Source organism: Lethenteron reissneri, chromosome 14, assembly GCF_015708825.2.
Source record: "Lethenteron reissneri isolate LAM-NWPU_2019-01 chromosome 14, ASM1570882v1, whole genome shotgun sequence".
Taxonomy (NCBI): Eukaryota; Metazoa; Chordata; class Hyperoartia; order Petromyzontiformes; family Petromyzontidae; genus Lethenteron; species Lethenteron reissneri.
The window spans coordinates 8,495,352-8,522,251 of NC_083792.1; the positions used below are offsets into that span (position 1 = coordinate 8,495,352).

The following is a 26,900-nucleotide window of genomic DNA, read 5'->3' on the forward strand; positions in this document are numbered from 1 at the left end:
TGTGCTCGATCTCGGCAACCAACCCGCACTGATCAGCGTGGTGGAGCATGAAACATGCGACCGCCACGATCGCCACGAACCCGCGCCACGTGATAATAAAATGGGTTTGCGTCACAAGCGATTGGCTAGCGGCGTGAGGGTCGGTTCAAAGCTGTGGCTACGCCCACATCTTCCGAGACGTCCGGCCAGGGTGAAAGAGTAGGCCAAAGTACCCTCCGCTCTCGAAGGAGCCCCCTCTAGAGAGCTCCCTCTCGAGTGGAGGGTATTCTGGGGGCCATCCGCCAGCAGCGGCGCGAGCAAACAATGAGCAGGGCTGCACCTTTAACCTTGCCGTGCCTTCCAACATTGTTTGTGACATGTACCCACAGAGTCAGCTTTTGCAAAAGAAAAAACATTATATATATATTTTTTTTTACCGGGCCTCAAAAGACGTCCATCGTCGGGGCAGCGGCCAGTGGGGGCCACTTGATCCAGCGGCAGTTGCGTCTCGCCCGAGCTGAAGGGGCCCTCTGCGCAGTTGTTAATTACCCTTGTTCACTGCCAAGTGGCCACGTCGTTAGGGCCCCCCCTCCGCCCCCCCCCATCGAGAGGGGCCACTTCAGCCCCCACCCTCCACCACGGGTGGATTGTGGGTGGGTGGTGGGTGTGGACTCCGCGCCGTGCAGGGGTCAGCGAGCGTAGAGGGGGCGATGCCGCCCGGAGGCAGCCGCATCTTCGGCCTCGTGGTCGCGGCGGCAGCATCGGCGTGGAGTGCCGTGGCCTGGCTCAGCGCGTGGAGTGGGTCTTGTGGGCTGAGTGGGGGCGCCGCGGTGGCGAGATGTTCACTGGCTCGCCAGGGTATACAGGGGGGTCTACCTTGAAGCACAAAGAGGCAATAGTCCACCGGCGTAGATGGCTTCCACCTAATTTGTAACCACGTGGTAGGGTTAGGGGCTAGGCGTTTGGGTTGTGAGTTTTGGTTCGGTTTTAGGGGTTATGAGTTCAGCTGAGGAATTTTGGTTTGGGTTTCGGATTCGGAGCTTCGGTTATGAGTTCAGGTGAGGAGGGCGTTATAGGAGTTAGGGTTCGGACTCTCTCAGTGGGGTTACTGCACTTGTTGGAACAAAGTTACGATCAAAACAAACGACGCTTTGAAAAAAGTTACCCGGTAATGACATTAAACTTAGCAACTTTTTCACAAACACCTTTGGAAAGTGGTCCGGAAAGTTAATCTTATAATTAAAAATGCATGGCTATAGACTCATACGCAGAGCAACGGTAATTTGGTATATATATAAAACACGAAAATCATGTTACGTAAATATTGTGAAGGGGAACCAATGTTTCTGAATATTGCTTCCTCGGGGGAAAATATATTTGAATATCCACGTAGAATTGCACATTTGCTCTGACACCGAAAGGCATCACCGGTTACCATTGACGCCACATTTTCAATTGTGTTCTAAATAGCGCACACAACTGTGTCCCGTCGTCGTACAGGGTGCCAGAGTTGGTCGTTGTAAATGTGTTGATGGTTACGGTTGCTGGTGACAATTGCCCAATACTTGAACCTCAAAGCACAAAGAGTCAAAGACATACAATGGCCACAGACGTTGATTGTAGCGGTTTCGGGCATTGGCGTAGAAGTGAATTGGGGAAGTCATCGTCGCCGTCATCATCATCAGCAGCCATGATCTATCCACTGGTGTATGAAGGCCTTCCCAAGCCGCCGGCATCTGTCACAGATTTTGCGATGTAATAATCGACTCGGTACCCGCATTTTAACTGATTTGTGGGAAGGCGTTGCATGCTTTACAATATTAAGTTGAAGTTGGTGCTGTTGAAAAGTATGGGATTTCTATTTGTTTTCACCTTGGTAGGGCACCTGCTTGGATATTGAACTGCTATGCGTACGTGTTCCCGTGAATAATAATACAAAACAAAACCATCTAGAAAATCTAAAATTATTGTACTTTAAAAAAATGTATTTCTTGTCCTGGGGAAATGGTTTCAGAATAATAATCTTTAATTGGATTAACTTAATACAATCTAAAATTTAAAAAGGAACGTCATTGTATTAAATGTATTCTTCAAACTTTAAACAGCCGATCATTATTAGTAAGAATACCATTTTCAGGTAGATTTTAATTCAGAATTCCAAGACATCTGGTAAATCTTGAAAGCACAGGCCCCAAAACAGCCTCTCGAGTGGTGCTCTCTGGAGCTCCCTCTAGCGCAGACCATTCCTACAGCAGAGGCTTTAGCAGACAATTGCGGAGCGGCTCCTTTACCTCTCTTGCCCAGGGGATCGGCAAACCAAAATAACAAAAGATAAATAGTTTTGTTCCAAAATCGGTATATAAAAAAAATCCAGCTCAATGTATCAAGAGCCGCAGTGCATTGTGGTGAATACGAGACGGTGGTGCTTAGTGGATAACGGTCACTAAGCTGTCCCTTAAAGATCCGCGCAGTTGCTGACACATAACTGCTGTACATCATCCAACAAAAACGAAACATGTCTAGAATAATTAAAACAATTACACGCCGAATCGTCGATATTATTTGCACGAACGCTGGCACGGTTTCCCAGTGCAGATTCTACACGCTCCCATTTTTGGTCGATTCAATTAATCGTCAATTCATTTTTAAACCAGCGGCGAACATGCGGTGAGTGAGTTGAGTGACCTTGGAAAAGAAGGCACATCTCTTGACATTGCCAAATATTACGGAGCGAGAAAATGGTTACATTTTGCGCTCGCCCGGCCTCGTAATCTTGAATTTTAGCTCGAAAAGGCCGCATGCATGAGGTTCTTTTTTTTTAAAGAATATTTTAAAACACCAAAAATAAATAAATAACCCCGGGATGGAATTACCCCCCTCCCCTCCCCGCCGCAATAAAAAAAGGTGCCGGAGATAAACAGAATGTTTGCCCTCGCTGTGTGAGTTGAGGCTGATATGTAAATTCGTGGTCCCCTCCCCTCTGATCAAATTTACATTCTGCCCCCCCCCCCTCGTCAAACACAGCCCGACTCTGGAGGCAAACAGCTGTGACGTCACAGTGGCAGTGCCTGGAATGTTTGTCACGGACGACGGCTCCGAGACCGTCCCCCCCCTCTTCCTCCTCCACATCTCCCCAACGAAAAAAAAACTGAGAGGCAATTTCTATTTAAATGGCAGCAGCGGGGGGGGGGGGGGGGGGAAATTAAGCCTTTATCAACAGAACTGTTTTATGATAATTGGACAAACCGGGTGGTGGTGGTGGGTGGTGCTGGGGGAGGGGGTATAATTTTTTTTGCTCTCTTAATTTTTATTTTCCCATTCTCGCCCGCCCGCCAGCCCACCAACCTCGCTTGACACCCGCCAAGTCACGAGCCGTCTCCGAAGCCTCCTCCGCCGTCGCGATATATTTTTTTGTTTTATCAGCATTACGCAGATAGGCGCATCTTTTCTCTCTCGCTCAACGCTCCCTCTCTTTTTTTTCCATTAGCGCCGCCACTCGCAATTCAAAAGTCCATTTATTTTAGCTGCCGATCGGCGGCCGCGATAATTTCGGGCGAGCGAGCGAGCGAACGCGCGCGCGCTGCTCCTCTCTCTCCGTGGGGAGAATTGGGACCCCCCCCCTTCCACCACGACCACCACCACCGTGCGCCGCACAGATGGATTGCAGGAACGAGCAACGCCGCGCGGTACATTCTGGTGGCCGTCGTCACAGCAGTTTGGTAGCGGGCGGTGAGGGGGTGGGGTAGCACGTGCCCCCACCCCCAATGATCCGATCGAAATCCCTAATTTTGATCGGATCATTTTGGTTTATTAGTAAGAAATTGGCATTTTGTGACCCCCTACTGCCACTGTGTAGCATATTATTACGTGCCAGGGACTATATGAGATGATAGGACAATAGTCTGAGTCCATAATAGGCAATAAGTAACGGCAAAGTGGTTATAAGTGACTCACAGAATAGTGCGCAGTTGCGTACACAGGACACGACTTCCCTGAAGGCATTCACCTTCAGCGAGCGCGATGCCGATCACACAACGCGGTTCGAATTCGACCCTCGATCGACGGCTGCGCCATCGCCGCACACGCGTCGAATAAATAGCAAGGGACAAGTCCTTACTTACTAACAACTCCTCTATCATTTTTCATTGCTGGAGGGGTTGCCCTCCCTACCTGAAAATCCTGGTTCCGCCATCGCCGTCACCCGCACCGCGTGCCCGACGCCCTGGCAAGCACCACCCGTGCCACCATTCAAAGCGGTTAAGTCGCCGGGAGTAGAAGGGGGCAATGGTGGCAACCAGACAATGCCCTGACCCCGCTCGACGACATGGGAAGGTAGACAATGTCCGTGGAGGTCTCGCCAAGAGGGTTCTATAGAACGACGACGACGACGACAACGACGCGTGTTTACATAGCGGCCGCCGGATTCTTTTCACACTGGGAGGAAATTCCACCTTGTCGGTGCGGAGTTCCCCCTCTTTAGACACTTGGCAACAAACATAAAGAACCCCCCCCCTCCCCGACCCCCACCCTTTGCAGTTCTATTCCAACAGCGGTCCGTTACGAGGAAGAGAATATAAAGATGGTCAGAATGCACAGATGCAAATGTACCACCGTATAGCCTGTGACAGATTCATCTTCTTGGTTCTTTCGGTAAAGTCACGTAGAAGGAAAATAATAAAATAATAAAAATTAAACATAATAAAATAAACGTCGTGAGAACTATTTTATTATGTTTTATTTTTATTTTTTTCATTATTTTCCTTCTACGTGACTTTACCGAAAGAACCAAGAAGATGAATCCCTGCAGTCACGAAAGCTTTAAATCGAAACTGTGACAGATTGTTGGGGCAAGTGTTGTTCGTGAGTTGCATCTCCGACGAAGGCCGACACTGTGGCACACGCTGGGGTGATTGGTCAGTAGCACGCCCGGCTGCCTTTGTTTCTCCAGCGCCGATGTTTGCACACCGCACAATTCGTGGCTGAGTCGACCTAGGGGAGGCCCAGTACCCGTTCAAATAATCATCACTGGTGCTGGCCGTGAGCTGGAGTCGAACTCGGGTTGCCAGGTTCGTAGCGCGGTGCGCTAACTGCTACCCTGCCGCTCCCCACAACGCACATGCGCACACACAAATACCAACGGACGCGTGGTGAACAAAGTACGTGGGATTTATTGCGGAATGTGATAACCATTCTGTGTTCAATTCCACCTCTTACCAACGACTTGCGGTGGTCATTTAGGCCGAGGAGCCGTGTTTCGTTTCCAAGCGGTATCCTGGAGAAGGGAAAAGAATTTCGAATTCCTAGGCAAACACACGGCCGGAGGATTCCTCATTACCCGCAAAGTTTGTTTAGGCAGTTTTTTTCCCCCCATCTCTCAGGAAGTTAGAGGCTTAAAATAAATGCCAGCTCTACTCTACAAAGGAGGGGTTGCGAGTTGATTAGAGAAATGAAACTAAACTATAAACTAAACAATTTTTTTATATTAACCAAGCAAAGGTCCACTGAGCTACATAGCTCTTCTTCAGAAGTGACCTGCAGTCACAAATCATCGCTCAACGAAGTGGCTTATCATCACGCGGAAATGTATAGCAGACAAATTCCCTAAACGCGTATTGATTCTTAATACTCTTATGTTTTTTCGGTAAAGTCACGTAGGTAAAAAATAAAATAAAAATTTATAAAAGTAAAATAAACATCACGACGTTTCGAAGGCAACACAAGCTCCCGTCTTCAGGTGGAACCGTCACAGCACGATTGCTGTATCAAGTAAGAGGATTACTTGATACTTACTTGATACAGCAATCGTGCTGTGACGGTTCCACCTGAAGACGGAAGCTTGTGTTGCCTCCGAAACGTCGTGATTTTTATTTTACTTTTATTAATTTTAATTTTTACCTACGTGACTTTACCGAAAAAACCTAAGAGTATGAATCCTTGCAGTCACGAAAGCTTCAAATCTAGAATTGATTCTTAATGTGGAGGGAATAACCGGAGGGGAATCCACGCGACCACGGGAAGCGAGGCATGCAAACTCCAAATATACAGCAGGTGTCACAAGGTTGGGATCGAACCCACGACCTCTTGTCGAAAATATGAAACAATTCAGATGAACGCACAGACGTTACAAATCGCCACACGCACGCAAGTTGGGCCGCAATTTCGGGTAAATGAGTAGACAATACGCCTGCTCCACGTATAATTCGCTTCTCGCCATGCGAATGCTTGTCTAAGGTAGCTTTATACATTTTAATTAATATTTTCTGAAAATAACAGTATTTCTTACACATACCATCAGCCACACGGCTGCCTTCTGGGAGTGCATCATTTCAGCAGCATTGTTTCAACACAAGCGAACTCTGGAGCGGTTTTGACACACAGGGTCTCATCAGCCAGTCAGGCTTTCATTGATGCAATGATTGGCGAACTGCCGATCCTACAGGCAATGAAAAACCCTCTCTCCCTCTCTCTCTAGGCTATGGGGGTGCTAGTTCAACGCAATATTATATAATAATAAAACACAATTGAAAATAATCATCATCAGAGGCGTTGCGGACACTATAAATTACAATAAAGACAAGCAGGCTCTACGTTTTTTTCGCATCTTAGATATTTCCATCATACAAAAAACAGATTTTGGGTGCGTATCAGCGGTTGTTCTCTTCACTCACGTGATGAGGGGAGCGGTAGTGTAGCGGTTAGCGCGCTGCGCTACGGCCAACACGAGTGACGATTATGTGAAACGATCCTGGGCCTCCCCTAGGTCGACTCAGCGGAAAATGAGTACCTGGCGACCGGGCGTGGTGCTGGCCACCCACCCCCGCGTTGTGCCGTGCCGACCTTCATCGGTGCTACTCGCTAACAGCACTTGCCCCTACAAGTCTGTTCAAGGCTATACGGGGGATCTTTGTCTTTGTCATCACTCACGTTAAGAAGCCAGGCGATGGATGATCAATCACTCACTGGAGTGTCTCTCCCCGTTTGTTTAAATTAGAATTATCCCTGCTCGACTGAGCAAAACTAAGCAACTTAAAGAAAAAAATATATAAGCTTTAGACTCCTGGTAAAAATAGCGCCGGATTATACGTCCGCACACGTTATGAACAGGATCGCTCTGAGTGCGAGCTGACAGAGAAAAAAACAGCAGAAAAGATCCCGGGCGCAAATGTTACAGACACAGCTATTAGTCTGCTAGCGTCCCACCCACCTCCTCCCCCTCCTCCCAATGCCACCTCCAAATCAACACCATCACCGGCCACGATCTACCCACTGCTGGATGAAGACCTCCTCCCCAAGCCGTTGCCATCTCTATTGGCGCCACCGTAGCGAGATGTTAACGACCTCGCCTGGTAGACAGGAGGTCGTGGGTTCGATCGCGATCGTGGCGCCTGCACATTTGGAGTTGGCGTGTTCTCTCTCTCTCTCTCCTCGAGGTCGAGTGGATTCTTCTCCGGCTCCTCCGGTGTTTTCCTTCCATTTTTAGAAACACGCGTTTACGCAATTTGGCTGCTGTAGTTTCCCACGCGATGAGCCACTGCGATGAGCTCTCATTTGTGGCCAGCGCGCTTTTGAACAAACAGCCGCATAGCTCAGTGGGCCTTTACCTGTTAGAAACAAACCTCTCACGAGGTCGCCAGGCCACGATCCACGCAGCGCCGACACACGAGCTGGCCGAATTCACCGCAGATGCCACCTGCTAATGCCCCCCCCCCATTCTCCTCCTCCCCCCCAAGTGCTCACAGCCCCCCACCCCCCGGCCACCACGCCCCCCCCCCCCCCGAGTGTTCCCTTCGAAGTTTTTAAGTCGCCACCTCCGCACCGTTGTAGTAGTTGTAGATGTTGTAGTTGTTGATGTCGGCCTGTGACTTCCTACTGCCCGCCAAAAGGCCCCGCCGCCATAGTCTTCAATTCCTTAAATTTTTCTCCGTTGCCGGAGTGGGCCTCGGAGATGCGTTCGCGCCGTCTCGCCGCTGCCCGACTCTTCCGCTGTCTCCCCTCCCCTCGGTCTCCACTCCCCGGGGGTTCAACTTTGTCCCTCGACTATTGACCCCCCACACCCCCAGTTGTTGTCTAACGAGGCGCCCTGTCCACCGCTTTAACAACAACAACAACAGCAGGGGCGGCCGAGGCCTCTTCTTTTCTAGCATCTCTCTGACCACGAGGGACAATGCTGTCTGTGCCTTTGCCACGTCTTTCGCTGCTTTGAACATCGGCAAAACACATTAGCTCATCGGTGGATTCTTCAAGACAGCGTTCGTTAAGGATGATGATGATGATGGTAATTCATTGAATTTCGAATTCCACTCCAGCTATCTATCGAAGTCAACCTTCGCTCAGTGGGAGGTCGCTCATTCACCTCTGCTGCCCCCAGAGTCTGAAACTCCCCCAGTCACCCATGCTGTCGACTCCCCCACTCCTCTTCAAGTGCAGGCTTGCGAGCTTCCTATTTTCCTCTGCCTCTTTCTCTCTGTAAAGATAATTACGCCCAGAGATAGAGGAGGGGAGGAGGTGGGTTAACAAGTGGATTAAAGAACATTTACAGACATCATGAGTGTAAAGAAAGTGGTTGGTTCGTAAAGAAAGTGGTCAAGGTTGGTTCGATCCCAACCGTGATCCCTGCTGTTAATTTGGAGTTTGCGTGTCTCTCTCTGTCCATGGTCGCGTGCATTTGTCTCCGGGTTCTCCAGCTTTTCCCTCCACATTTAGAACCAACATCACGCGTTTAGAGTGTTTGGCTGCTATACATTTCCACGTGATAAGTCGCTTCGTTGCGCTATCATTTGTGGCCAAGTCGCTTCTAAACAAAAAATATATTTAAATGTAGTGAGTCACTCAGAGACACGAGTAGCCTTCACAGGCACGAGGAGTAACTACACTATGGTCAGGACAGCTAACAGGCTGCCTGACCAACAACGCCCAGGAGGTGAAGACGGTGATGAAGACTCCAGCAGCACGACGGTTCCACTCCAACAACAGCCCCGAACCTTCGCTCGGGGTCCTCCTTTTATCCGCCCAGCGTGGCCTCGATCTACCTTCGGCCATGCCCCCCTTCTAGAACCTATTAGAAGGTTCACCAGCTTCACCTCACGTGCTCCCTCTATCACCTTTGCCCCACATCCCTTTCTCCGGCTTGTCACGGAGACCTGCTGGCAGACAGGGCTGCTACAACTGCAGATCCCCTTCTCTGCCAGCAACCGGCGCTATGCGCCATCGTGACCCATTCCATGTCACTACACATATAGAGCTCAGTGGGCGTTCGCTGGTAAAATAAAGAAAATAGTTTAGTTTGGGTTTTTAGTGGGCGTGGGCAAACCACGTCGCGAAAAAGGATGATGGATGATGGCCCATGGTCAAGACTCATGTCGGATTGGCAGCAGCCAAAGAAGAGAACACCACAATCGAGAAGGATAAACCCGTTCGCAGAGACGGACCAACGAAATTGGATGGTGTGCGGGTGCAATCTAGATTGTTCCATCGCAGGATGCTGAGGGATGGTGATGGTTTGGTGAGGCCCTTCATCCAGCAGTCGATTGATCATGGCCGATGATGGTGTAGGTGCAGATGTGCATGTGTCATGCCACTGCAGTTGGAAAATGGCAGTTGTTGTTGTTGTGTACGTGGATGTGGGGAGTAGTGGCGCAGTGGTTAGCACAGTGGGCTACGAAACCCGGCGACTCGAGTTCGATTCCCGGCCACAGCAAAACATGAGCGGGCAAGAGATATCTGACCCGGTCCTGGGCCTCCTCAAGGTCGACTCAGCCTTAAATACGTGTCTAAACATCAGCACTGGCGAGACAAACATGGCTAGGCACGGTACTGGTCAAGGCCACCATCTCATGCGCCATACCAGTCTTAGGAGGTGCTCGCTCACATCACTTGCCCCAACGTTCCGCATGGAAATACGGGGGCATCCGTCTTTGTGTGTGTGTGCGTGCGCGTGTGCAAGTGTATGTGAGCGTGTGCACATGTGTGATACTATCAGCCAGGGGGCTCTGTTTGCAAGCAGATTCCACACACCCTATGCTGGGCCTGAGCAAACATCCGTGCTGAATATTAATATAAAATGTAAAAATGTACTGGTAATATATGAACTATATCTTTTTATATACATTTCCATCGTTTGAACACTATATTTCTGATTTTGCCTATAGGCTGGTGTACACTATTTTTTACACAGCAGCTTTAAATAAGTGTCTACAACATCGGCAGTGGGAAGACAAGCATGGATGGGCATGGTGCTAGCCACTACCACCATCTCATGCGCCATGCCATTATGTCTACCGACTCTGTCTGCTGGCTCGAATAATACAATACTTTTGCACAGGATAAACGCGCATATATATTTTTGTTTTTTGTGGGATTCAAAAATATTGTGCTTATCGATATCTATACTATATGAACGAACGTTAAAGTCAAGCCACAATGGTGCGATTGTATGCCATGCAACCCATACTATGGACCATACAGTCAACCCATAGAGATGCAGCGATACATAGAGAGCCATAGACACACATAGAGATACATAGAGAGCCATAGACACACATAGAGATACATAGAGAGTCACAGAAATACACAGAGACTCGTAGAGATGCATTGAAGACAAGCCATAGTAGTAGCTAGCGTGATTGTCGCCATGCAACCCAAACTATGAACAATATAATTCTAGATTTGAAGCTTTCGTGACTGCAAGGATTCATATTCTTAAGTTTTTTTCGGTAAAGTCACGTAGGTAAAACATTAAAATTAATAAAAAATAAAAATAAAAATCACGACGTTTCGGAGGCAACACAAGCTTCTTCAGGTGAAGACGGAAGCTTGTGTCGAGATTTTTATTTTTTATTTTTATTAATTTTAATGTTTTACCTACGTGATTTTACCGAAGAAACTTAAGAATATGAACAATATACTAAACCCACAGAGACACGTGGACACGTATAGACTCATAGCGATACTTAAATATAGATAGACTCATTGAGATACATCGAGAGTCATAGAGATACATTACAAACAAGCCACAGCAGTAGCAGTAGTCGTGTGAGTGTAGCCATGAAACCCGATGGACCACACAGTAAACCCACTGTGGTCTACGCTCCTTCAACAGAGGAGGAGGAACAGCAAAACGACACGAACTCTCTCTCTGCTGAAGCCCTCTTGTCGTGGCCAAAGGCAGCAGAGACATCGACATTGGCATCTGGCTCCTGAACCGCATCGCTGCTGCTGCCATCACCATGCGGGTGTACAAAAAAGAAACTTGAATTATTATCCGTTTAACAAATGTTAAAGTATTCACCACGATGAGTCACAAATGCCTTCCCCGCACTGGGTCAGTGATGGGGGTGGTGGCAGGGGGTGACAATACATCACCACGCTGGTCAGTGTTGAAATTCTATTCTATTTTGGGGGACTGCGAGAAGATGGGCAGCTTGTGACCGGAGCGGGGCTGATGGGGCATATAAGGAAATGAGAGAAGGCAGGTAAGGTGAGTAAGTTACAGCATGTAGAATTAAGTGTATGCATCTCATTATAATTGAAATTCGAAAATACTATTGGGAATTTCCGCTCGTGGAGACTCAGAGTGGGAGTAAACTAAACTATCTTTTTTATTTAACCAGGTAAGGCCCACTGAGCTAGATAGCTCTTTTTTTCCAGACACGACCTGACCACGTGACCACGAATGATAGCTCAACGAAGTGGCTTATCACGTGGAACTGCATAGCACCCAAATACTCTTAACGCACGCTGATTCTAAACGTGGCGGGAAAAAAACGCAGGAGCCGGAGAAAACTCCACGGGGAGAGCCACACGCAAACATCCAAATATACCGGTACCAGGGTCGGGAGCGAACCACCCGAACCTCCTGCATACCAGGCGAGGTAGTTAACATCTCGGTGGCATCCTAGAGGAGTAACCCCCCACCCCCCCACTAGGTGTGACTCTCCATCTATCGTGGCCCCCTAGGAACCACACTGGGAATGTGTCACCCCTCCTCCCAGGAGCTCTTCTACCCCGGCAAAAAACAGTGCCCCCCCCCACATCCCTTCACGGTGACGAGATGTTAACTACCTCGCCTGGTATGCAGGAGGTCATGTGTTTGATCCCTACCCGGCGGTAGAGCAAGCGGATTGCAACTGGAATGTTTGCGAGTTCAAATCCTGTCTGGGGGAAGTGACTCGGCCTAGCGCCTCTCCCTGGTCTATAAAAACGAACACCACGTTGTTGGAGAAAGTCAACAAGCGGGTTGTCCAATGTCCTGCCAGTGGCTCACTTTGGGCTGTGAACCCGAAACGAACGCCAATGCCTCGGTATTTGCGCAGCAGCAGTAGCAGAAGCAGCAGTAGCAGCAGCAACAGTAGCAGCAGTAGCAGCAGCAGCAGTAGCAGCAGTAGCAGCAGCAGTAGCAGCAGCAACAGTAGCAGCAGTAGCAGCAGCAGCAGTAGCAGCAGCAGCAGTAGCAGCAGCAGGACCTCGCTCCGAGTTCAGTTGCACCGAGAGGAGCAGGAGTGGCCACGCGGGGCTGGCCATGGGCCACGGGACAGCGGGTTCCTCTCAGCTGGACGGCGACGCAGCAGGGGGTGGGGTGGGAGGATAAGCGGTCAGTCTGACCATCACACCCAGTGCTAACCATCACCCCAAACCTGACCATCACCTCAACCCTGACCATCACCCCAACCCTGACCATCCACCCAACCCTGACCATCCCCCCAACCCTGACCATCCCCCCAGCCCTTACCATCCACCCAACCCTGACCGTAACCCGACGTTTTTTTTCAAAGTTTTTTTTTTTTTACCGTGAACATGAAAGCCGATCGCCGCCAGAGGCGCAGCCCAGATTTGCCGACCGCTCAGCAACTTCGAGAGGGGCCCGCCGCGTCAGGGATTTAAACCGGCGGCGGGCGCCGTCGGCTGCGCGCTCTGAACGCTTTAGCGGCGGTGGCGCGTTAGCGATTACCGGAGGGGGGGGGGGGCAGCAGTGGAGGGAGCGGGGGGGGGGGGGCATTGACCCTAAGGCAGAGATCGGCAACCAAAACAACGAGAAGAGCGATTTTTTTTTCTTACGAATTCGGTCAAAAGCAACTCGATATTTCAAGGGCCGCAACGCACTGTGGTGGATACGAGAGACGCTGGTCCGTAATAAAGAGCTGTCACTAAACGGTTCTTCATGAGCCGCATGCAGCTCCAGAGCCGCAGGTTGGCGACCCCTGGCCCTTGAGCCAGAGAGAGACAGCGAGACAGTGAACATTCCCGCAGAGGATGAGCGTCGCATAGCCACAAACAAATCGGGCTTCGGAGAAGAGTAAAAACAAGGCGGGGAGGGACGGGGGGTAGGTGGAGATGGGGGGGTAGGTGGAGATGGAGGGGGGGTAGGTGGGGATGGAGGGGGGGGGTAGGTGGGGATGGAGGGGGGGGTAGGTGGAGATGGAGGGGGGTAGGTGGAGATGGAGGGGGGTAGGTGGGGATGGAGGGGGGGGTAGGTGGGGATGGAGGGGGGTAGGTGGGGATGGAGGGGGGTAGGTGGAGATGGAGGGGGGTAGGTGGGGATGGAGGGGGGGGTAGGTGGGGATGGAGGGGGGTAGGTGGAGATGGAGGGGGGGTAGGTGGGGATGGAGGGGGGGGGGTAGGTGGGGATGGAGGGGGGTAGGTGGAGATGGAGGGGGGTAGGTGGAGATGGAGGGGGGGTAGGTGGGGATGGAGGGGGGGGTAGGTGGGGATGGAGGGGGGTAGGTGGAGATGGAGGGGGGTAGGTGGGGATGGAGGGGGGGTAGGTGGGGTAGGTGGGGATGGAGGGGGGGTAGGTGGGGATGGAGGGGGGTAGGTGGAGATGGAGGGGGGTAGGTGGGGATGGAGGGGGGGGGTAGGTGGGGATGGAGGGGGGTAGGTGGAGATGGAGGGGGGGTAGGTGGGGATGGAGGGGGGTAGGTGGGGATGGAGGGGGGGTAGGTGGAGATGGAGTGGGGAGTAGGTGGAGATGGAGGGGGGAGTAGGTGGAGATGGAGGGGGGGGGTAGGTGGAGATGGAGGGGGGGGGTAGGTGGAGATGGAGTGGGGAGTAGGTGGGGATGGAGGGGGGGTAGGTGGAGATGGAGTGGGGAGTAGGTGGAGATGGAGTGGGGAGTAGGTGGAGATGGAGGGGGGGGTAGGTGGAGATGGAGTGGGGTAGGTGGGGATGGAGTGGGGAGTAGGTGGAGATGGAGGGGGGGTAGGTGGGGATGGAGTGGGGAGTAGGTGGAGATGGAGGGGGGAGTAGGTGGAGATGGAGGGGGGAGTAGGTGGAGATGGAGGGGGGGGTAGGTGGGGATGGAGGGGGGGTAGGTGGAGATGGAGTGGGGGTAGGTGGGGATGGAGTGGGGAGTAGGTGGAGATGGAGTGGGGAGTAGGTGGAGATGGAGGGGGGAGTAGGTGGAGATGGAGGGGGGGGGTAGGTGGGGATGGAGGGGGGGTAGGTGGAGATGGAGTGGGGGTAGGTGTAGATGGAGGGGGGAGTAGGTGGAGATGGAGTGGGGGTAGGTGGGGATGGAGGGGGGGTAGGTGGAGATGGAGTGGGGAGTAGGTGGAGATGGAGGGGGGAGTAGGTGGAGATGGAGGGGGGGTAGGTGGAGATGGAGTGGGGAGTAGGTGGAGATGGAGGGGGGGTAGGTGGGGATGGAGGGGGGGGGTAGGTGGAGATGGAGTGGGGGTAGGTGGAGATGGAGCCGGGCCGCTTTCCAAACCCGGGGTTTAATGATGCGCCGAGTTGCCGGTGCGACCGTATCAATAGCGGCCGCGGATCCATTAAGTTCCATTCATAAAGCAGAGAGAGAGAGGGAGGAGAGAGAGTAAATATATTAGACGGGGAAGAGTTATTCAAAGGATGCTAATGGGGGAGAACGCGAGCGGCTCTTTAATCCGGCGCTAATTGTCCGTGAAATTCACCAAATGTCCAGAGCACGAAACTAAACCACCACCGCCCATAGACAAAGATCCCCCGTATAGCCTTAGCAAACTGTTGGGGCAAGTGCTGTTCACGAGCACTTATGAAGGCCGGTACGGCACACGAAGGGGTGGGTGACCGGCACCACGCCCGGCCGCCTTTGTCTCCCCAGTGGCGATGTTTACTGCGTGAACTTCTTTCGCACCGTACGCAGCCATCCGTGCTAATCGGAGGTGCGGGGGAAGGACAACAAACTAAACACACAAAGAAGAGCTCTAAATAAATTAGTTTTCAATCTAGATTAAAAAATCCAACCTCAACTGAGCACAACGTACTCAGTTGAGGCTGAGTCGACCTAGGGGTGGCCCACCCAACCCTGTGTCAAGTCCGACGCGCCTCCGATGAGCACAGTTTGGGTTATGTACGGAGTGAAAGAAGTTCAACGTAAGCACGTATACATACAAGTCATGGGGGTTGTTGCGATCGGGAATTAGACCGAGGTCCACGTATCCCTAGCCCAGCGTGCTAACCACTTGCGCCACCGCTCCCCCCACACACCACCACCTCCCTCTCATTGTGATGGGACCAGTTCGTACGTTGGCATGGTAATAAATGAGAAGATGGTGGCAATGAGAAGTAGTCACGTGATGCTAATTGTTTTGTCGAGTCGGGGATGCAGCCAACTTGGCAGTCGTTACTCGCGCGCAAATAAATAACCACCACAAACACGCTACCCTCATTAAAACACACAACTCTTGTGTGTGGCCGCATGGTCCGGCAGTGCGAATTATGAATGTCGCGGGTTCGTTTTGACCTGTGCCTTGTGGGTGTCATGTTTACGTGAAATATATTGACTCGTTTAGTAGTAAATGTACGTTAGGTATTTTTTTATATATTTTCGTTTCATGTAAACTACAATGTGCAGACACCGAGCAATGAGTTTGTGGAGTAACATTTTCATGAATTAATTTCCCCAAGAGTTTTGAAAGAAATTATATATTTTTTAGAAAATGTAGTCTTTTGTTTTTATTGTTTTTTTTGGCATCCGATGTGAACATCGAATATCTCTGCAGTCCATCCCCACGCTGTGCGTGTCGCGGTGATATTTTCGCCATACTTCACCACGCTGGTCATTGCAGGTTAATGACGGTGTGGAGCGAAGACACGGGGAGCGCAGAAGTACAATACAACCGATGATACTGGACATCTGTGAAAAAAAGCTTCATCGGGTTCCTCCAGTAATTCCCTCTGCTGCTCACAACATAGCCCCGCAGTATCCTATAGCACCTGTTATGCACCTCGGTCACACATCTTCACTCAAACTTTCTTTACCTTAAAACCTGACATTATCGGTGAATCTGGGTAAAGATGGTCACAGGCTTATATGAATGACCTCGTCATATATATTCACATTTTTAAACGTACATATGTGTCTTTCCGTGAATTCGCTCACGACAAAAATAAATATATATATAAAATCATAGAGTTGAAAGGGGACAGAAATCTCGAGCGGGGCCCGGTCGTTTGACGCTTGAGCGGATTTATCTCTTCAAGTGGAAACAATAATTGACACTGAGCCCGTGCCTGTCCCAATTCCAGCCGGTCACAACAAAGGGCATCCATCACCTGCCTTTCTATCTCTCTTCCACCCCCCCCCCCCACCCCAAGAAGGACGAACATCCAACGCGCACCGCTCACGGCAATGCCGAGAGCTTCCTTTTTCAATAATAGGCGGGCGAGCGCGCGCGCGTGGGAGTGACGTTCTACGTAGCCGGAGACGCTACAAGCCCCGGGGTAATTGTAACAATAAGCCCCACTCGCACGCCCGCCCGACCGACCGCCCGCCCGCTCGGCCGCGAGTTTGGGGGTAGTGGTGGAGGGGGGTAATGAGTGCATTTAGCTCTGCACGTAGCCCTGCGGCAGTCGCGTGCCACGCGTTCTCCGAGTTGTTGATTCCCCCCCCCACCCCCATCCTCCACCTCCTCCCACCCTCGCTTTTAATTTCCTGAGAAGATTTTATTGTATTTGGCGGCAGGGTTTAGGGTGCCATTGTGTGCGACCGGGTTGAAAAGTCACACTCATCTCGCTTTTTTCACCCCCCCCCCCTTTTTCCTCCTCCTCCTCCTACTCCACCCCCACCCCCGTCTTTACCTGGGCATTGTAAGTCACGCTGGATCTTGTTGTTGAATGTGTGCCGTCGCTACCGACGGCAACGCACCTGCTTGCCATGCGACACGGGTGTGGTTGGTGGTGGTGGTGGTGGCGGTGGTGGTGGTTGTTGTTGGGGACACGGCGAAGGCAGCGAGCGGCCAGGTCGGGACCTCGAAACGATCACCCGTCGCCGACAATGGCACGGCACCTGACGCTCGAAGCAGACGCCAAACAACCCGACTCGTGACGCAAGGGTCTTCCGCGAGAGGGTGACTTGTGACTTCCTCCTCCCCCTGCACGCCGGTTGACACATCTGGGAAGAGGTTAAACGAAAATAAAATGTGAAGTTTTTTTCTATTTTTTTTGTTTGGATCAATTCTCAAATCTGTTGCGACCGCAATGCGTGTGTCGGATGGCCCTGCGAGGTTGAATCGCGATTGAGTGCGTGGTCAACAACTCCGTAAGGGCACTCTTGCGAGTTCATTGGTGACGCTGCTGTTGCTGCTGCATTGGCAGTGGTGCACAAACAGACAACCACAACAACAACAACGGGAACTCAATGCGTTCTAACGACACTGTGGCCTTAAAAGAAAACTAAATGTAATAGGCTACATTTGTGACAATGACCATTTGTTGGTAGCACACCAATAAAGGGGACAGAGAGGCAGTGGATCATCATAATAATGATTGTTGAAGACTGCACCTCGCACCGTAGTGCATGTTGCGAATTAAATAGTAAAGAAAATGGTTCCAAATTAACAGTTTGTTTTTAAATGGCACATGAATAGTTCGGATATTGGTGTCTATCGAGTCACAGACAAACACTTCAACGATGATAGTATTGGACATCTGGAGAAAAAGAGCTCCACAGCTTATCGGATTCTCCCAAGATAAATATTCTCATTCTGCAACGCGTAGAGGGCAATACTCGCATTTGTGTTGAATCGTCAACGCAGTTTATTCTGTCTTGAGCTCCGCTCGTGTGGCGAGTCACTCCCTCGCTACCAGAATATTCATACCGGAGAAATCCGATGAGCTATAAAGCACAGCGGCGTCAGTGTCAACTTATTGACATAAACTGAAAACTTCTCTCTCTCTCGCTCTTCAATGTATTTCCCCCGCGCCTCTGAATGCCCCTTGGAAGCTCACCGTGTGCTCGTTACAAATGTCACAATGAGTGAACGTTGCTGAATGTCGATGAGGGCACTTGTGATGGACCCATGAGAGTGCGACCATAACGAGTACTCGATCCGGACCTACGAAGACTTCGCCTATCGTAACAAATAATTATCTCTCTCTCTCTTTCCGCATCTCGTCTCCTTCGTCACTTCCTCCTCTATATTCGTGACGCTCATTGCTTAAGGGCGCCTTATATAAATATAAAATGTTGTTATCATCACGTTCTTCTGCGGCCGTCTGGAACGTTCTTCCCCCCGATATTAGGAAGCCGCTGGAGCTATTTACTTTTAAGTCATCCAGATCGAAAACGCATTGCTTTAGAACTGCGTTTTTGTGTCCAGCTTGTTTTTCTTTCCCCGCACCTGCGATCAGGACGGTCGGCCGCGTGCGATGCGAAAGAAGTTCAACGTACACACGCGTGAACACACATCATCATTATTATTATTACTACTCTGACGCTCGCTACCATAGCCAGGTAGCACAGCGAACCACGCGTCGCTTGGCATCGCTCACTCGCTTCGCACGCATGAGCACAACGCATTAGCAAAGCCCTGGCACCTGTCACTTGGCAATCACGGAGCAGTGGCTCTCTGTGGCTGCCCTTTTGACCTTTTCGCATCTCTAATCTTCTCTCGCGGCAAAGCCACCGAGAAGAAGGAGGAGGAGGAGAAGGAGAAAAGCCAAATTAAACCTCTCTGATACTCTCGAGACTTGAGTAAATAAATGACTGTCTATAATCTTCCACGCGGAGCAAAGTAAACCGTCATGCGATGTTGATGTCCTCTTCAAAAGCCCTCCTCGTTACGAATGCGCCTAATGTGGTGGCCCGGGCACAAACAAACCCGCCACGTTGACTGGCCCCCTGTGGGATCAATAACTTATTTATTTTTAAAAGTACGCTCCAAGACTCGGCACGGAGACGGTGCTTCCCCGCTATTCCTTTTTTTTTGCTTTCTAACCGGCTCCATTCTCATCATTATCAGCGGCCCGATCGGTGTTATCGGAGTAATCCGGCGCGACTCATTCCTTTGTCTCAGAATCCCAGACTCGCGTCTATCCGGGCGCACTAATCCCGGCGCTCTGTGAGCTGCCTTCGCCCGCGCAGGCTGACGTTGAGCCAGCAACAGCCTCGCGCAGGGAGACGCGTCGTTGTGTCGAGGGTCGAAGCCAATGCGTGTTCACGACGACGCCGAGGGACGGTAGCCTGGTGAGAAGATTGTACTGCCCAGGGGTTGTGGCGGCCGTTCTGCTTGTGTATCTCTAATATTTTGTTTACGGACGTAGGGGGTAGGGTGTGGGTTGGGACCGCGTGTTGTCCGACGTTTCGGACACCGCGGAGGCTTTTGGAAGCGAATTGGATATCTCAGCAAGTGAATTTAAGTCAGTTCCGCAAGACGCTCCCAGCTCGTGGAGCGAAACGTCGGACATCGTGTCGGGAATAAAAAACACGCGGTACATGACGAAAAGACATCAGAGATACATGTACAATACTGGACATCTGTGAAAAAAGCTTTATAGCTCATCGGATTCCTCCAGTATAAATACACATTCTGATTTTGATTCAGATACATCTACAGCCCTTTTTTTCAATCAACTGCTGCATGAATGCCTCCGCATGCCGTCTCGGTCACATGCGTGTGTGTGTGTTTGAGCATATTTCGATTTAAAGCTTTCGTGACTGCAGGGATTCATCTTCTTGGTTCTTTCGGTAAAGTCACGTAGAAGGGAAATAATAAAATAATAAAAGTAAAATATAATAAAATGATTCTCACGACGTTTCGGCCACAACGCATGCAGCCGTCCTCAGGTGAAGACCAGGTCTGTCTACGTGACTTTACCGAAAGAACCAAGAAGATGTTTGAGCATACTTCACAACGCTGGCCTCTGCAGGTTGGTGAAGAGCCTCGCGGGTCACCAGGATCGCTCGCCGCGACCTGGGATCAAACTCATGCCACTGGGGTTCACAGCGCAGCGCGTTCAACCAGTGCGGCACCCGTGCCCCCCCCCCTCCGGCCCGTTCGTTGTACCCCGCGCAGCTGCACCGCCTGCACACTCGATGTAGCCTGTGCAGGATTTCCAAACGCAGCCGGCACGTCTGGAGCGGTGCTGTTGCACGGACATAAACTCCGGCGCAACGCTACACGACGCGTGTGCAACAAGGGGGTTCCCGGTGAACATTTGAACGCAAGTTGAACGACGCGGCGTCACGTCCATAGAGTGTCTGTCGCCGTACCAGCAAATGAAAGGCGATTAAATATGCACGGGGAGAGACAGACGCGGAGCAATGCGGCAAGCCTGCGGAGACGCGGCGGAGGGACGAGTGTCAGCGTGCAGGAATTTGAAGCTGCGGTGTCAAGCTCCCCCCCCCCCCCACTTTGGCCAGTTTGCATTGCATTTAAGACTTCAATCCCCGCAGCAGGCACGCGCAGCGATGTCTGGGAGGTGTTAGTAAACTGGCTGCTAAAGAGCCGGCGATGACACTTCGAAAGAGTAAACAATAAACAGCACACAGCGATCGGCCGAGCGCCGTTCTCCCGTCAATTCCTCGTGTTTTACGTGCAGAGACAGTGGATATATTGCGCGCAGAGACATATCCACCGCTTGTCTGGCTTGCAACAGCATAAGGTCATCGCGAGACTGCGACATGGCCCACGAAGTAGTCCTTAAAGAGCCGCATTGGGCTCTTCAAGGACTGCTTCGTGGCGTTCTTTATTAAGGAGGACCCACCGTCTCGCGTTCACCGCGTGCAGTTGTTGCGTCCTCTTGAAATATTGAGTGCGCGTGTGTGTGTGTGCGTTTGTTGTTGTTTTTAAGTCTAAAAACGGCCCTTCTTGTCAATGCGGGGTAACCGACCCCATGCGTGAGACCTTCACGTGGCCCTCGGTGTCGTAGCCACCTCGTTCCGCAGGGGCCCGGACACAGGGCTTACACAGAGTGGGGGCAGTGGTAGCGGGCGGTGGGGCAAAGACACCGAGACAGACTTTGCGTGTTGTGTGTGCGTGTGTGTGGGGCGGGTGTGGGGTGTAATCCCTTGCACTGGGGGTTACAACAGCCTCGACACGCCACTGCGCTGCGTTAGAGACCCACGCGCGCCCGTCCGCGCGTGCGACCCCGTGTGTACATTCACGCTCCACGTGCAGTGATCTCCTCTGCCCAAATCCACTCTGTGTCCCCCGACTGCCTCTTCCTTAACCTCGTCTCTCTCCCCCCCCCGGTTCCACCCAGTTGCAGACCCCCCCCCCCCCACGCCTTATTAATCCTCAATCCAGGACCTGCATTGCAACCCAGCCCCACCTCCCCCCTCCATCCGTCGCCTGCTTCAGACGAGCAGTGAGACTCAATCTGGAGTCTCGCACTGGTAGAGCTCTCAAGAGGCACCCCATAGAAGAGGTTGGATCCGGAGATACGGCCCCAAGTCTGGCTCCTTTTGCCTCGCTCGAGTTTTGGCTCAAGCCCCCCCCCCCCCACCCCCCCACACATCCCCCCCACACACCCCCTCGCTGTCATGAGATAGGAGGGAGACAAGCTTACGGTAATCCCATTTCAGACGATGTCGCAATAACGGAGTGCGGGAGCGTGGAGGGTAACGGGGGTGGTGGCGGGCGTATTGGTGGTGGTGGGGGGGGGGGGGGTTGGTGGGATGATTCTGGATGGAACAAAGTGTGTCATGTTTGTTCGTTTGCTCAACTGTTGACTCTCTAGATCCCCCGCTCAAGGGAGCGTTTGTTACCGTGCAGTTTGTTCGAGCTAAAGCCGAATCTACCGGATAATCCAATTTCTTGGCAGCAGAGTTCAGGGGGAGGGGGGGGACGGTGGCGTAGTGGTTAGTGCGCTGCGCTACGAACCCGGCCACCCGAGTCCGACTCCAACTTCAGGACCATTAACGGCGGCGAAGATCTTGAAGCGGTCTTGGGACCTCCCGAGGTCGACTCGTCCTCAGATGAGGACCTGGAGTTCGGCGTGTAAGCATCGCCACTCGGGAGACGAAGGCGGACGGGCTGTGGTGCTGGCCACTCACCCCCTCGTGTGCCATGGCGGCCTTCATAGGTGCTACTCGCTAACAGCGCTTGCACCAAGAGTTCGTTGAGGCTACGCGAAGCGTCTTTGTCTGTGGCGGTGGCGGCAGCAACCCCATGTGTCACGTCATCCCGGGTGGTGGACGGGAGGGACGGCGGTGGAGACGCACGAGGAGACACGCTCCGTCGTTCAGTCGCAAGAATATCCAGCGGCAAGGAAAGCCGTCACCTGCCGTGCAAACCGACTCGAGTGGTCTTCTCTCCACGGCTGGCGTTGATGTGCAGTGACAGTGACAGCTGACTGTGACTCGGGAAATCGAATCTCCGTTACGAGGCCCCGCGGTTCTGTTCTGGGTGGCGACCGCAGCCTCCGCACATTGACCAGAAGAGTTTTTAACTTATAATTTGTGCATCATCCATCATCCATCATCATCAATGATCATCAAGTATCCACAACACCTTTACGCTAGAATGTACAACTATATTCTTTAGCAGTGATCCACGCTCAGCGCGGCAGTAGAGGATGATCCTTGCTCGAGGTTTTTACGCCGATAACCCCACAGTCAGAATCAGAATCTTTATGTCGACTAGAGGAATCCGATGAACTGTTAAGCAGTTTGTCACAGATGTCCAGCAGAACAACTGTAGCTCAGCGTGAGGGAGGTCGCCCGTTCTCCACCACTGTGCTCAGTCTTCTTGGTTCTTTCGGTAAAGTCACGTAGAAGGGAAATAATAAAATAATAAAAATAAAACATAATAAAATAATTCTCACAACTTTTCGGCCACAACGCAAGCAGCCGTCCTCACACAACGCAAGCAGCCGTCCTCACCTGAGGACGGCTGCTTGCGTTGTGGCCGAAACGTCGTGAGAATTATTTTATTTTCTTGGTTCTTTCGGTAAAGTCACGTAGAAGAGAAGTAATAACATAATAAAAAATAATAAAAATTAAACATAATAAAATAATATAATAATATAATAATTTATTATAATATAAATTTTATGATGTTTTATTTTAATTATTTTATTATTTCCCTTCTACGTGACTTTACCGAAAGAACCAAGAAGATGAATCCCTGCAGTCACGAAAGCTTTAAATCGAAACTGTGCTCAGTGTTTATTGTTTAGTTTCAGAAGGTTCAGGATCAGAAGTTTATTCCCCGAGTAAAAGCCACTGAGCACAGGAGCTCTTTTTCAAGGGGCAACGATGCCTATACGTAGACGAACGTCCACCAAATGTGTAACGACTACTGCAACTATAACCCAACAAAGGCCACAGCGTGACGACGGCAGAGACGAAATCAACAAGTCCGGATGAGGACACCGACTGAGATCATTTGGTGGCGTTATCACACACTGCAGCCCAACGTTATTATTGGAGTACGTGTAATGCATTAAAACGGGGGCATTCCGCGTTATAACGGGCGCGTTGCACGTTATAATGTGGGCGGTCCGCGTTATAAGAGGCGCATTGCACATTTACAACGGAGGCGTTCCGCGTTACAACGGGCACGGTTGCACGTTGTGCAAAGTGTTGCCTATGGAAGCACCGAGTTGTAGCGAAGGCGCCTTGCGGCGTGACCAGCGCGTGTTAAAGCGAGGACTCACCGTGCACTGTCAACATCGCCGGAGGAAATCAACGGTGCCCGCTTGCGATCGGCCGGCCTAACGCGCACGGCTGATGGTTCTCCTCCGTCGTGCCCGCGAGTGAGAGCGAGCGAGCGAGCGGGCGGGAGAGGTTGAATCTACTGCCGACACGTCTCACAACACGCGTGTTTAGAAACTGTAATATTGAGGCAGAATACAAACATATTAAGGTGATTTAAACAAAGTGCTGTGCCCTGTATAAACAGTTTCTCCCGTGGATGGAACGGGGGCTTGTTTAGTTACAACGTCTATGTTCATATGGTTAAACCAATGTGGACCTTTCCTTAGTGTCAATATGTGAGAATGAAGAGATAGCCAACCCGGCGTTCCGACTTGAGATGTGTTTGCAAAAATCATTTCGAGTCATAATAAAAAAAAAGTTCGCAGGAATCCCCCAAGACAAACACACACACACACACTATTACAACAACAACTAAAAACATACCCCCCCCCCCGCCCGCCAACAAAACAAACTTCCGGAGGCAAAAAAAAATAACTGGGGAAACATTTATTTTGCCGTGCAGAGCAAATATATCGATTGCTTTAATGAATTTTTATTTTTCAGATAACTTGTGTGTACGCGCGCGCGCGCGCGTGTGTTCAAGTGTGCGGTGGCTCGCACGCGGGCGGACGGCCGTTTAAGCTAAATATTATTATGTGCAGAGCATTTCTGTCAATATGTTTAAGGGTTTTCTGTAAATTTACTGCAAGGGGCGATACAGACGCAAATACCTGGACGACAATTATTTGTGCTGTCAATATTGCGTACTTCTTTCTCTCCGTTTCAGACACCATCGGCACTCGTCAGCCACAGACTGTTGACACGTCTCTTGACTCTATCCTGTAAAAGCATGTACGGGTACAGCGCGTGTCTACGCAGCATTATACGCTCGTGTATCTCGTCAAGGAGCATGAACGATCACGCGAACTGCGCCGTCATCCTCGCAGCGGCGAGGATGAGGGTGGTGGTCACCGCATCGCCGCGCGGCGCTTTCAGATGCGCTCCTGCGGCCGTCTGCAACGCTCTTCCTGCCGATATTAGGAAGCCACTTTTAAACGATCATCTGGATTGAAAACTTATTTATTTAAAACTGCTTTCTGTGCTCAGTGTGTTGTCCTTCCACGCCGCACATCCGATTAGCACGGCTGGCGTACGTACGGTGCGAGCAAAGTTCAACGTACGTACGTATGTACGGCGGCAAAACGTCCAGGAGTTCAATGCCAATGTGGAGGTCTGACTGCTGGCCACGACGAGAGAAGGCTTCGGGAGAGAGATAATTCGCGTCGTCTTGCTGTTCCTCCACCACCTCCGTTGAATGAGTGCAGACCACTGTGGGTTTACGCTACAGCCCATAGTTTTAGTTGCGTGGCCACAATCGCACTGCCGTGGCTTGTTTTTTAAATCTCAATGAGTGTCTATGAATCTCTATGGGTCTCTGTGGGTTTCTATGCATTTACGTATGTTGAACTTCTCGCGCACCGTACGTAGCCAACAGTGCAAATCTATCTTCTTGGTTCTTTCGGTAAAGTCACGTAGAAGGGAAATAATAAAATGATAAAAATAAAACATAATAAAATAATTCTCAAGACGTTTCGGCCACAACGCAAGCAGCCTTCCTCAGGTGAAGAACAGGTCTGTCGGAAAGACAGCGTCTGAATGACACTGAAAAACAGGTCTGTCGGAAAGACACTGAAGAACAGGTCTGTCGGAAAGACAGTGTCTGAATGACACTGTCTTTCGACAGACCTGTTCTTCACCTGATGACGGCTGCTTGCGTTGTGGCCGAAACGTCGTGAGAATTATTTTATTATGTTTCATTTTTATTATTTTATTATTTCCCTTCTACGTGACTTTACCGAAAGAACCAAGAAGATGAATCCCTGCAGTCACGAAAGCTTTAAATCGAAAAGTGCTAATCTATGTATCTCTACGGGTCTCTTTCTCTATGGGGCTCCATGTATCTCCATGTGTCTCTATGGGTTTACTGCATGGTCCATGGTTTTGGTTGCATGGCCACACTCGCGCTACCACTGTGGCTCGTGTCGTTAATTTTGCATTCGTGGAGTAGAAGGCCACGGCATTCTGATGATGTTCTGATGCGGTTGATGGTTACACCACATGTGTCTGTGAAGCGGAATGTCAGAGCCAGGATGTGCGCTATTTGGGTCTCGATTCAGGCGTTTATTATAATTCTGGATGAGGTTTCAATGATCAATTCTGGATGAGATGCCTATTATATTTCTGGATGAGGTGTTTATTATAATTCTGGATGAGGTGCCTATTATAATTCTGGATGAGGCGTTTATTATAATTCTGGATGAGGTTTCAATTATCAATTCTGGATGAGGTGCCTATTATATTTCTGGATGAGGTGTTTATTATAATTCTGGATGAGGTTTAATTGTAATTCTGGATGAGGTGTTTATTATAATTCTGGATGAGGTTTCAATGATAAATTCTGGATGAGGTGTTTATTATAATTCTGGATGAGGTGCCTATTATAATTCTGAATGAGGTGTTAATTATAATGCTGGATGTCAGCTAGATGCTGAACACTACTCTGTGTCTCTACAAATCGCAAATACGTTTCAGTCCATATCAGTTGATTCATATATCAGTTCCAGACTCTGCGGGTTGAGACCCACAAGGTCAAAACTGGTGGACAGTTTCGCATGCTTGAACAAATTACACTTGACAAACCATTGGGGCCGATGAGCTAGAATATTGTTTCAGCGACACGTGGAGATATCGATCGGAGCTGCGCTTATGGATTTATTTTATTACCCACAATTCTCCACGGTAACACATAACGAGTTTGAGTTTGCTCTCTCCCCCGTGGTCAATAATTAAAAAAATATAATTTTAATAATTAAACAAATCCACGCAGTGCTATGTTAATGTCGCGAGCAGTGTGCTCGGTACGGCTCGATCGGATAAACATTATTTTGAAATCAATGCTCTGATATTGGACTGTGCAGCGCGGTGAAGTATGGTCAAACAAAATAACCCCGGCGACTCCCTGCAA

At 50.5% G+C, this 26,900-nt stretch overlaps 1 long non-coding RNA gene across 1 annotated transcript in view; it reads right to left on the reverse strand.

Moving 5' to 3' along the window:
* Positions 1 to 17,026: 17,026 nt before the first annotated feature.
* LOC133342357 (uncharacterized) overlaps positions 17,027 to 26,900 on the reverse strand; it is a 73,796-nt gene continuing 63,922 nt past the window's right edge. The window contains exon 3 of the long non-coding RNA XR_009755123.1: positions 17,027 to 17,347. This is a non-coding gene — a long non-coding RNA (uncharacterized LOC133342357). The remainder of the gene's footprint in view (positions 17,348 to 26,900) is intronic.